This window comes from Agelaius phoeniceus, chromosome 18 (genome assembly GCF_051311805.1).
Source record: "Agelaius phoeniceus isolate bAgePho1 chromosome 18, bAgePho1.hap1, whole genome shotgun sequence".
Lineage (NCBI taxonomy): Eukaryota > Metazoa > Chordata > Aves > Passeriformes > Icteridae > Agelaius > Agelaius phoeniceus.
In genome coordinates this window covers 631,754-643,834 of record NC_135282.1, presented here as the reverse complement: position 1 = coordinate 643,834, position 12,081 = coordinate 631,754, and the positions used below count along the sequence as shown (strand labels likewise).

General features: G+C 48.1%; 1 long non-coding RNA gene across 1 annotated transcript in view; it reads left to right on the top strand.

Annotated features, from left to right (window-relative positions):
* The window catches only part of LOC143695442 (uncharacterized), a 69,658-nt gene extending 60,088 nt beyond the window's left edge, over positions 1 to 9,570 (top strand). Inside the window, exons 4-5 of the long non-coding RNA XR_013184616.1 lie at positions 9,068 to 9,233; positions 9,467 to 9,570. This is a non-coding gene — a long non-coding RNA (uncharacterized LOC143695442). The remainder of the gene's footprint in view (positions 1 to 9,067; positions 9,234 to 9,466) is intronic.
* The last annotated feature ends 2,511 nt before the right edge of the window (positions 9,571 to 12,081 follow it).

Below are 12,081 nucleotides of genomic sequence, written 5' to 3'. Positions count from 1 at the left end.
GGAACGAGAAATCATAATTCAGCAAATTCCTTCTATCACTGCTCAGCTTCCTATCCTTGTAGTAAATTATTCAACTCGGCAATGTCTCAGTTAGAGGAGATTAAAGGCTGGGTTCTGGCACCCTTGCTGCTGTTGGTGAGCACCCTGTGGAACGCTACAGGCACCTTCCTGAGCCTGGCACAGGCCTGTGTGCACAGAGGAGCTGCTGTGTGTGTGCTCAGTGTTCTGTGTGTGCCCAGAGCTGCTGTGTGTGCCCAGTGTTCTGTGTGTGCTCAGTGTTCTGTGTGTGCCCAGAGCTGCTGTGTGTGCCCAGTGTTCTGTGTGTGTGCCCAGAGCTGCTGTGTGTGCCCAGAGCTGCTGTGTGTGCCCAGTGTTCTGTGTGTGCTCAGTGTTCTGTGTGTGCTCAGTGTTCTGTGTGTGCCCAGAGGAGCTGCTGTGTGTGCCCAGAGCTGCTGTGTGTGCCCAGTGCTGCTGTGTGTGCTCAGTGTTCTGTGTGTGCCCAGTGCTGCTGTGTGTGCCCAGAGCTGCTGTGTGTGCTCAGTGTTCTGTGTGTGCTCAGTGTTCTGTGTGTGCCCAGAGCTGCTGTGTGTGTGCTCAGAGCTGCTGTGTGTGCCCAGAGCTGCTGTGTGTGCTCAGAGCTGCTGTGTGTGCCCAGTGTTCTGTGTGTGCCCAGAGCTGCTGTGTGTGCCCAGTGCTGCTGTGTGTGCTCAGTGTTCTGTGTGTGCCCAGTGCTGCTGTGTGTGCCCAGAGCTGCTGTGTGTGCCCAGTGTTCTGTGTGTGCCCAAGGAGCTGCTGTGTGTGCCCAGAGCTGCTGTGTGTGCCCAGTGCTGCTGTGTGTGCCCAGTGTTCTGTGTGTGCTCAGTGTTCTGTGTGTGCCCAGAGCCCAGCCCAGGACATCCTGAGAGCCCCTTTTGCTCTGTCACTCCCAGGATCAAAACTCTCTGCAAAATGCAAAATGTGACCCTTCCCCTGCCAATAGAAAGGCAAAAATGATATATCACCATAATCAGCCAGGTGCAAGTTTCCTACTAAATAAATAAATAAACTTCATGGAACTACAATTATTAAACGAAATGCATTTGACTCCACAAGCCTTTCATGGACTGGATAGCTGTTTAAACTGATAATTCTCTGCATGGAAAATTTCAGGAACAATATTTTTTTTCCTGCTGACAAGGCCTGAAAAAACAGCATGGAACTGATATTCTGCCACTGTACTCAGACCTGCAAAATTCAACAGGTGAATGTTAAAGTGATAAAATCCCCACAGAATATTTTGGAATTCAGAACTGTCAGGCAACTCACAGAAAACAACCCATATGCTCTGTAGGCACTGATGTTTCATCTCTCACTTCTCTCAGCTGCCCTGAGCTGAGAGTTATCATTTCAGCTTACTGGAAAGCACTTGATGCAGCCAGTTCCTTTTAAAATATATTTTGTTGGAAGTTGTTAGAAAATTCAATAAAGAGACTTTGATCATGATCCATTCATTGACTTTCTTGGGCTAACTTTTATATGGGATTTAAAGTGGATTTGAAGCTTCTGTTTCAAAAGCAAAGCATATTTTCCAAATTCCTGCAGTGCCTCATGGCATCAGCTTTGCTTTTGAAATAGAGAATGAGGATGCAGAGATATTAAAGCTAAGCTCAGAGAAACATGATTTTCACCCCCTCTAGAAAAACAGGAACATCCTTACTCTTCCTTTGAATACATAATTAGTGCTAATTGCAGACACATGCCAGAAATGTATGCAGCAGGACAGAGTACAGAATGCAGAGCACAGAATTTTCCTGTCAGTGCCAGGGACAAGCAAATGAAGAGCTGCAGTTTTTCCTCTTCCTGGATCCCCCTGCCACAGGCAAGACCTAAAGTGAGCACAGAGATCTTGAAGTGTTCTCCTGCCCCAGTGTGGGGTCACTGCCCCATCCTGTGCCTGACTCCCCCACTCAGGAAGGGAAGAAAATTACATAACACAGAATTCCCATTCAGCTTTTCACATCCCCCAGCTGTTCAGCAATTCCCTGGATCCAAATCAAAGCGTGCAGATGCTCTGGGGGCAGGATCTCTGCTGGTGGAATAGCTCAGGATGGAATTGCACTATGGAGAGCACTGATGGGGGCTCCAGAGTCTGCCTGGGTGTGGATCAGCTGCTCCTGTCCCTGGGTCCTTCCTGTCGCTGTGTTTCCTTTTGCTCCTATGGCTTATTTAGAAATTCCTGTGTCTCCCCCAGTCCCCCCCGAGTGACAGCAGAGCAGCAGGAGCTGAAGGAGCCCCGGAGCCAGGGAGGGGCTGTGGCCTGCAGGGCAGGAGGCCAGCAGGGAGCTCCTCCTGCACCCCAGGCTGCCTCCATCAGTGAGCCCAGGCTTTGCTCAGGTACCTCGGGTAAATCAGCTGGGTCCCGGTGTGCCAGCTGCATCTCTGAGAGTCATTTCAGCCTTGGAAATGTTGGGTGGGTCTTCCTTACTATTGTGACAGCATCTTTACATTCAGGGTCTGTACAAGTGATGGTTGCAAACCAAATGCAGCCCCAGGTTCTGGCTGGCAGGGAGCAGGCATTGTTACAGGGCTTGCACTCGTGGCTGTGGTGCCTCTCCAGGTTCCTTCCAAGAAATGGGGAACATAAACCCAAATATTTATTCCCATTAATGTATGTTTTGCCCCAGCTCTGCCTTCACATGTTTAGACTGGTTCATTTAGTTCTTCCCCCTTGCCATTTCAGACTTCTCCCACCACAGAAATTACACCACGCTGTCAGAGAGCAAGGTAGGAAGGAGCCATGGGTGAGAAGCCCCAGCTCCTTGGGCAGGGCTAAAGGAACTTTGGTGTTTCCTCCCAGGGAGGGTCCCTGGGAAGGGCTCAGGGGGCTCAGGGCTTGCAGGGCTCCTCTGTCCTGGGGGCTCTGCAGCCCCTGCAGCTCCTGCAGCTCCTGCATCTCCTGCAGTCCCTGCAGCCCCTGCCGCTCCTGCAGCTCCTGCAGCCCCTGCAGCTCCTGCAGCCCCTGCAGCTCCTGCAGCTCCTGCAGCTCCTGCAGCTCCTGCTGCTCCTGCAGCTCCTGCAGCTCCTGCAGCCCCTGCAGCTCCTGCAGCTCCTGCAGCCCCTGCAGCCCCTGCAGCCCCAGGGCCAGGCTGTGCCTGCAGCCCCTGCAGCCCCTGCAGCTCCTGCAGCCCCTGCAGCTCCTGCAGCCCCTGCAGCCCCTGCAGCTCCTGCAGCCCCTGCAGCTCCTGCAGCTCCTGCAGCCCCTGCAGCTCCTGCAGCTCCTGCAGCTCCTGCAGCCCCAGGGCCGGGCTGTGCCTGCAGCCCCTGCAGCCCCTGCAGCTCCTGCAGCCCCTGCAGCTCCTGCAGCCCCTGCAGCTCCTGCAGCTCCTGCAGCTCCTGCAGCCCCTGCAGCCCCTGCAGCTCCTGCAGCCCCTGCATCTCCTGCAGCCCCTGCAGCTCCTGCAGCTCCTGCAGCCCCTGCAGCTCCTGCAGCTCCTGCAGCTCCTGCTGCTCCTGCAGCTCCTGCAGCTCCTGCAGCCCCTGCAGCTCCTGCAGCCCCTGCAGCCCCTGCAGCCCCTGCAGCCCCAGGGCCGGGCTGTGCCTGCAGGGAGGGAACTTGTGTCCTACATTGCAATGCCCAGGAGCCTTCAGAGCTCTGCAGTGGGTTTTACAACTGTTTGTGCTACCCAGCTAAAAATTAACAAAACAAAACAAAAAGCTGGAAAAAGGGACAATTAAATGACTTAGGTTGAGATTCTCCATAATTTATTGCAGATCTATGAGAGAACACTTGTAGAACCCATTTAATTCATTTAATAGTAATGCAAACATTGATATAAATTAAAACTCCAGAACGCTTTCTCACATCTTTTCTCTCCCCATGAGAGGTGAATGAAAATGATTTATTACCCATAGATTATAATTGCTTAAAATAGGTTGTGATGTAAGAAAAAAATCTAATCCCTTCTACCAGGCAGGAGCAAAATTCTACAGACAGAGAAATTACATCTAACACCAGTGTGTTAAGGAAGAAACATTCTTCTTCTCCCTTTGGGGAAACTCTAAGAACATCTTTTTAGAACTGTCAAAATTCACAAGCTGTAATAAATTATTCTTTTTCATTACCCATTTATTAAGCAGGCTGTTTGGTATAATAGCAGAAAAATTCTGTCTAATTTTTCCAGCATTACACTACTGTGATTTCTCATTTGAAACAGACGAGTTATCAAGAGCAGTGATGTGTTTTATTCCCTACTTTGGGACCATCTTGCCTCTGAATCCTGATGAAGACAACTTGTGAAGTGTGTCAGGCTCTGTGTCAGGAGGGGCTGGCACTGCCACCCCAAGGCTGCCAGGTGGGATTAAAGTGGGCACCAGGTGCAAAATTCAGTGTGAGGTTACACCGAACATCTGAGGAAAAGCTGATCACCAAAAATGTAAGAATGTTGTAAATGCAGGCATCTCATTAACTGTAATGCTAATGTGAAATTCTGAGACTTTGTGCTGGTTAAATGGATAAAATCCTGGTTATGGAGAGGAGAAATCTGGAAAGGGGTTCTGGCTCTCTCACCCAGCTCTGGATGATTCTGAGAGAGTAATTTATTGAATGCAGTCATTGAATATATCATGAGCATATATATTCTACAATGATATGGCTATATTTATATTTTATGTATGGGTATATATATGTGTGCATGTGTATGTATATATGTACATATATATATATAATGGTAAAGGTGTGCTCAGGGCAAATCTGCCTCAGCCCTGCTGGTGAAACACCAATGACCTTGCTTTCATAAAATGAAAGTAAAAATACATATTCTTCTTCTGGTTTGCTGAAGCTGTAGTGAAAATGCACACTCTGCCCTAGGTTTGTTGTGTGCAGAGGGATCCAACGTTATAAACCACACTGCATGTGGTGATTAGAATAGCTTTATTCAGAGTATTATTATTATTATTATTATTATTGTTATTATTATTATTATTTATTTATTTATTTATTTATTTATTATTGTTATGCTCAATTGTCATGGTCCTCATTGGACTGATGCTCCCCATACTCAGGATCTGAGCTCTAACACCAGAAACAGCAGCTGCACTCCCCCTTTTGCTGCTGAGCAGGCTCAGGGATGTGCCTGGCCAGCCCCAGCCCCTCAGCTGGCCAAAGGAAACTCCTGCAGGTCCCACAGTTTCCCAGGGCTCCCCACGTGTCCCACCTGGAGCTGCACACCTGGCACCCCAGAACTGCCCCGTGCAGCCCAAACCCAGGCAGACAGGAGCAGAGGGGGCAGATGATGGCTGCAGTCACATTGTTAGGAAGCATTTGGGAGCCCTGCTGCCCCCAAAAGGGACATGCACTGAAACAAAGAGAAAATAAAAGTTACCTGTGTCCTACACCCTGCATGGGGATGGCAAGGCAGGAATGTGCCTTGCTGGCCCTGTTGGGAATGGATAAAAAGGGTGGTTCCAAAGCCCACAGTGTATCTGCACAGCCAGCAGACAGAAAGCTGCTTTCTTCACCAGGAGCTGGATTACATTTTTATAACTAATCCCTGGCTCTCGGACTGAAAAGATTTGCTAAGCCCTCACTTGCTTTCTCTCTCAGGTCTGTGCACTCCAAAAGCTTCCTTCCACCCTCTTCCTCGTGCTTCCCAAAAGCAAATGCATGGCTGTTTTTCTGAACTTACAGTACGTAACTTTGTTTGTGCCTTGCATTGTTAAACAGGATCCACAGACGGGGGAAAAACCCAACACCCAAACAACTCAGTGCTTCACTGATCCATAAAATCATTATAGGCAACATTTCAGTTTCAACAAGTGCCAAAAATTCTCCCCCCTCCCAGAATATAAAAATAAAGCAGAAACAAAAATAACAAGGCTATTAATCTTTCATTAAGTTAAAGGGATGAAAAGGAATCGCTTAAAGTATCATTCTTTACTTGCACCACAAGATTGGATGCCCCCTGCTAACTTCAAAGGCTCTAAAAGAAGCTGGTTAATATTGTTGGCACTGAACCAGAATGTGGTTTATTTTAGTTTTTCTGATTTTTTTTTTCAACAAAAGAAAACATTAAGGGTTGGACACTGATTGCTGAGGAACAGCTATTGAAAGAGGGGGCCTTTTGTACTGCTACCAGTAATATGTCAATTTTCAGACATGCAAAAGCTGCTCAAAAATGCTGTCAGTCTCTGCTCGAGGGTTGAAGTCTGTGCCACTGCTCCTGTTGGCTCTGTGCTTTCAGCTCAGGTACAAATCCCTGCCTTCCCCGTGTGCCAGAGCAGCAGCTCTGGTGAAACATGGACTTCGTGCATCCCAAGGTCCCCCATGAGCCACAGAGTCCCTCACCCGGCCCTGCCGCTCCGTTTCCATTCCTCCCCAGCCCCGAGGTCTGTGTGATTGCAAACAGAGCTGATTGCAGCTGAGGGACAATGGTGGTGTGCTGGGGCTGGGGCTGAGCTGCAGGCTGTGCCCTGCCTGGCACAGGGCAGCCAGGAGCAGGCAGGGCTCAGCAGGGGCCTGGCACGGGCTGGGGATGGGCTGAGAGGGCCTGGCACAGGTTAATGGTGATGGGCTGAGAGGGGCCTGGCACGGGCTGGGGATGGGCTGAGAGGGCCTGGCATGAGTTAATGGTGTGCTGAGAGGGGCCTGGCACGGGTTAATGGTGTGCTGAGAGGGGCCTGGCACGGGCTGGTGATGGACTGAGAGGGCCTGGCACAGGTTGGTGATGGGCTGAGAGGGCCTGGCACGGGTTAATGGTGATGGGCTGAGAGGGGCCTGGCACGGGTTAATGGTGATGGGCTGAGAGGGGCCTGGCACGGGTTAATGGTGATGGGCTGAGAGGGGCCTGGCACAGGTTGGTGATGGGCTGAGAGGTGCCTGGCACGGGCTGGGGATGGGCTGAGAGGGCCTGGCATGGGTTAATGGTGTGCTGAGAGGGGCCTGGCACGGGTTAATGGTGTGCTGAGAGGTCCTGGCACGGGTTAGTGATGGGCTGAGAGGGCCTGGTACGGGTTAATGGTGTGCTGAGAGGGGCCTGGCACAGGTTGGTGATGGGCTGAGAGGGCCTGGTACGGGTTGGTGATGGGCTGAGAGGGGCCTGGCACGGGTTAATGGTGTGCTGAGAGGGGCCTGGCACAGGTTGGTGATGGGCTGAGAGCTCAGTGCAGCCAGGCTCAGCAGTGCAGCCTCTGCAAACCCTGCTCAGGTGTGTGGACAGGCTGAACACATCTCCTGAAAGGGATTCCCTCCCTTTCCAGAGACAGAAACAGCCCAGGGCCCATCACACAGACAGCTCCAGCCTCATCCCTCAAGGGCAGAGGGAGGAAATGCAGCTGTGACCACACCAAGTGGGGTCCAGGTCCTGCCACCTGCTCTCCCTGTCCTGGCTGTGAGAAAGTTCCAGCTGAGAGTTTTATTAGGGAAATGTTCCGTGCATCTAAAAGGAGCAGGTATTTTAAAATGCAAACTGTGCAAACCCAGGGTAATTGGAAGTATCTGCTTCATTTGATCCGTTGTCATTCAGTCCCCTAAGGCAGCACTCCTGGATCTGCCCTTTCCAATCCGTATTACCAAATAAAACAGATATATCCCATTTGTCCCTGGGAAGGTTTTTTCTTCTTACATCAGGCAGAACAACTGCAAATAAATTTGGCTACATTCCCCAAAGTGTATTTCGCCCAACATCTCCCTGTCATGCTTCTATCCATTATCTCTGCCAGCTATTCCCTCTGGGCCACATTCAGCATTCATCACAAAATTTCCATGTAATCCAGCAGTGTTTGCATAAGGTGTATATACATTCCTGCATATGCCAGATATGACAGATGTCTTAAATTCCTCCTTCAAAACCCTTTGCAGGAGCTGTCTATTCTACTGTTGCTGTGATGGATAATGTCCCCCTGACTTCCAATGAATGATGTCTTCTATTTGTCTGAGCTAGTCCATAAATTTCTGGGGCAGGAGGAAAGGGCATGGCCATTTTCCCTTTTGGGTGTTTTTCAGGAGGAAGCACACGTTTCCTGACAGAACAGCAAATGGAGCTGGCTGCACTGCTGGCAAGGCAGGGTGCCCAGTGCCTCCTATTTTGAGCCACCTTTCAGCTGCTCACAGTCCTGCCAGGCTGTGTCTGTCTGTCTGTCCTGAAATGTGGGATCTCAGCCGACTGCTTCAGTCATCTGTGGCACTGAGGTGCAGGATCACAAACATTCTGGCAAACATGCTGTTGTTTGTCTGAAGGTGTGAGCTGTGAGTTTGGAATAAGTGCTGCAGGAAGGTGCATTAGGGAAGGAATAATCCTGTCCCAGCCCTGTCAGAGGGGCCATGAAGTGGGAGGAACACAGGAACACTGGAGATACAGGGAGGCCCTGAACCACTGGGGGAGGCCTGGCTTCTCTGGAAACAAATGCAATTATGTAATTATAGCTCTGCCATCATGTATGAACAGCAGGAAGCCAATGCTGCCCCACCAGCAGCACAACTCCTGGCATTTTCTTGTTTTTAAGTGCCTCAGTTCAACCCGAATTATTTTCTTCCAATGTGTTCCTCTGTGTGTGTAATAAATAATGGCAACCAATGCAAGCAATCCAAACTGCAATTATTCCATTCCAGCAGCTGTGTGAACTGCATCTGTCTCAGGTGGAATGGCTCCTGCATAACAAAAGGAATTCCTGCCCAGAAAAATTAATTTGCTGCATCTCTCAAACTTTCTGGTGGAGTCCCCAGCTGGACAGGACAGGGAACAAATTCCCCAGCAGAGTCCCTGGCCCTGAGCAGGCCTGCAGGAACGAGCACATCCCTGGTGTCCTTCCTGGACGTGGGGCTGGATCCACGCCTCACTCTGGGCAAGGTTTATCTGGAAAGGAAGGGGTTTAAGCCTGGCAAAGCAAAAAGACTTCTCAGGAGGGGAATGGCTGGTTCAGCTTGAGACAGATGCCTGTTAAATGCTCCATTCATGATAAGATCCTACAGGAGCTGCTCAGGGGTGAGCAATCTTGCTTTCCTTTCTTTCACTATCTCTGCTGAAGTTTCTTTTCCGCTTACAGAGAAGGGGAACAGTTTTCTTTTCCTTTCTTTTTTCTTTTTTTTTTCCAGTTTTTTATCACCAGCTTCAACCACAGGGTCAGCTTTGATTTGGGTGAGTCAGAAACATATTTATCTCTGAAATTCTCCTCTGTGCCTGGGAATGAAGGGTTTCTCCTCATCTCAGAAGAAAGACTCGTACTTTTAATAACAGCAGTGCCAAAAAAGAAAATAAAAGGTAATAATAGCATTTGTTTTACTTGCTACATGGTAGGCCTGATTTATATGTTGCTGGTACATGTATGATTTTAAGGGACTTCTTCAGTTTCCCTGTGACAATGTTTGTAGTTTGTTTATAGAAAGAGATCTGTGCTCCAGGCTTTGTTCTAGCTCTGCTCAGCTCCAACAGTTGTTACAGCAGATAGATTGACCCAGTGCTCACCCTGTTTAAGATGTGTTTTATTTTTGCAGGCATTCCATGTTTGCAGGAAGCACTCCAGCCTTAATCTGGACCACTTGTAGGGCAGTGAAAGGAGAAGAACAACTTTGGGAGCAATTCCCCTGGAGAGCTGTCCCTGGGAGGGCTCAGCAGTGCCTGGCTTCAGGAACTGTCTCCATGTTCCTTCATGCAGTCCCATTAAGTTCTTGCCTGCACAGTTTGCATGGTGACAGTGACTTCACTAAGTCAATTTTGCTCAGTTCTGAAATAGATTTCAATTTAATTAAGTGGTCAAAATTTAAAGTATACTTTTTCCATCTTGAAAAATAAATCCTTCATTGTAACTTCACAGAAATTGTCTATCTAGGTCTTTATTTTTCATTTGGAATAAGTCTGAGTTTTACACTCCTGAGAGATTGTTTAAGGAACCATCTCACTTATCTGCTGTAAAAACAATATTTTAAAGATGCAATTTTCTGTGAAAGAAGCTGGTTCAGCATGTAACTCTGTCTTTGATGGATCATTTGCTCAGACATAATGAATTCTGCTGGATCTGATAGCTTTATTGCTCATGAAGTTATCACAGTGAAATAATGAGTTACTATATCATCATTTCTGCTTTGTTTCTCACTGCTTGCCTTTTACACTTGAAAAAAGTCCTTGAGTTCTTGATTAGTCTTCTTGGCTTAAAGGACCTGTCTTTTGCCAGGCTGAAAGAAAAAATTATTCAGATTCTTCCCTTTTGATTCACCATTGCTCTGAAATAATGAATGGTATCCTTCCTCATAATGACCCAGAACATCAAGGGTGGCTTCCTCCTCAGTATGAAAAGAGCCAGGTCCAGGTTTTTCATTGGGATAAAGAACTTGTTAATAAAATCAGCACAGTGCCTCAGACACGTTCCCCTGCTAGACCTCCGACAGCAGAGGCACAGATCTTAAGAAGAAGAAGAAAGGGAAGGAGAAACAGAGATTCATGGGAGAAAAAAAGGGGGGAAAACGTGATTTCAGATGGTATCAAACAAAAGAAAAGAATGATACCGTCAGTCCTCTCCCACCAAATTTGCCTCTGCCCAGTTCAATGCTGGGCACTGCTCAGGTCAGGAATTCATTAAAATGCAATAAAGTGACAATATTTCTGAAAACACAGAGCCATGGTGGAGCCACTTGAAGAATTCTCCTTAAAGGGACTGACTCCAACCCAACTAGGATCTTCTGCATTGATTCCAAGAGGCTTTCAATTACACCAGAACCCTGCAGGGTTGAAACAAATGCTGAGCAGGTTGTTGGCAATGTGTGTGAGGGAAGGCAGCACTGCTGCTGCTCAAATTGAGTTTATTGCACACAGGAGCACACCAGAACTGCTCAAACAGAGTTTATTACACACAGAACACACCAGAACTGCTCTAACAGAGTGTGTCACACACAGGAACACACCAGAACTGCTCTAACAGAGTTTATTACACACAGGAACACACCAGAACTGCTCAAATCGAGTTTATTACACACAGAACACACCAGAACTGCTCTAACAGAGTTTATTACACACAGGAACACACCAGCACTCTCTAACAGAGTTTATTGCATACAGGAACACACCAGAACTGCTCAAACAGAGTTTATTACACACAGGAGCACACCAGAACTGCTCAAACAGAGTTTATTACACACAGGAGCACACCAGAACTGCTCAAATAGAGTTTATTACACACAGAACACACCAGGACTGCTCAAACAGAGTTTATTGCACACAGGAGCACACCAGAACTGCTCTAACAGAGTTTATTACACACAGGAACACACCAGAACTGCTCAAATTGAGTTTATTGCACACAGGAACACACCAGAACTGCTCTAACAGAGTTTATTACACACAGGAACACACCAGCACTGCTCTAACAGAGTTTATTGCACACAGAACACACCAGCACTGCTCTAACAGAGTTTATTACAGACAGGAACACACCAGAACTGCTCTAACAGAGTGTGTCACACACAGGAACACACCAGAACTGCTCAAATCGAGTTTATTGCACACAGGAACACACCAGCACTGCTCTAACAGAGTGTGTCACACACAGGAACACACCAGCACTGCTCTAACAGAGTGTGTCACACACAGAACACACCAGCACTGCTCTAACAGAGTGTGTCACACACAGGAACACACCAGCACTGCTCTAACAGAGTGTGTCACACACAGAACACACCAGCACTGCTCTAACAGAGTTTATTACACACAGAACACACCAGAACTGCTCAAATCAAGTTTATTGCACACAGGAGCACACCAGAACTGCTCAAATCGAGTTTATTACACACAGGAACACACCAGAACTGCTCTAACAGAGTGTGTCACACACAGAACACACCAGCACTGCTCTAACAGAGTTTATTGCATACAGGAACACACCAGAACTGCTCTAACAGAGTTTATTGCACACAGAACACACCAGCACTGCTCAAATAGAGTTTATTACACACAGGAACACACCAGAACTGCTCTAACAGAGTTTATTACACACAGGAACACACCAGAACTGCTCTAACAGAGTTTATTACACACAGGAACACACAGCACTGCTCTAACAGAGTGTGTCACACACAGAACACACCAGCACTGCTCTAACAGAGTGTGTCACACACAG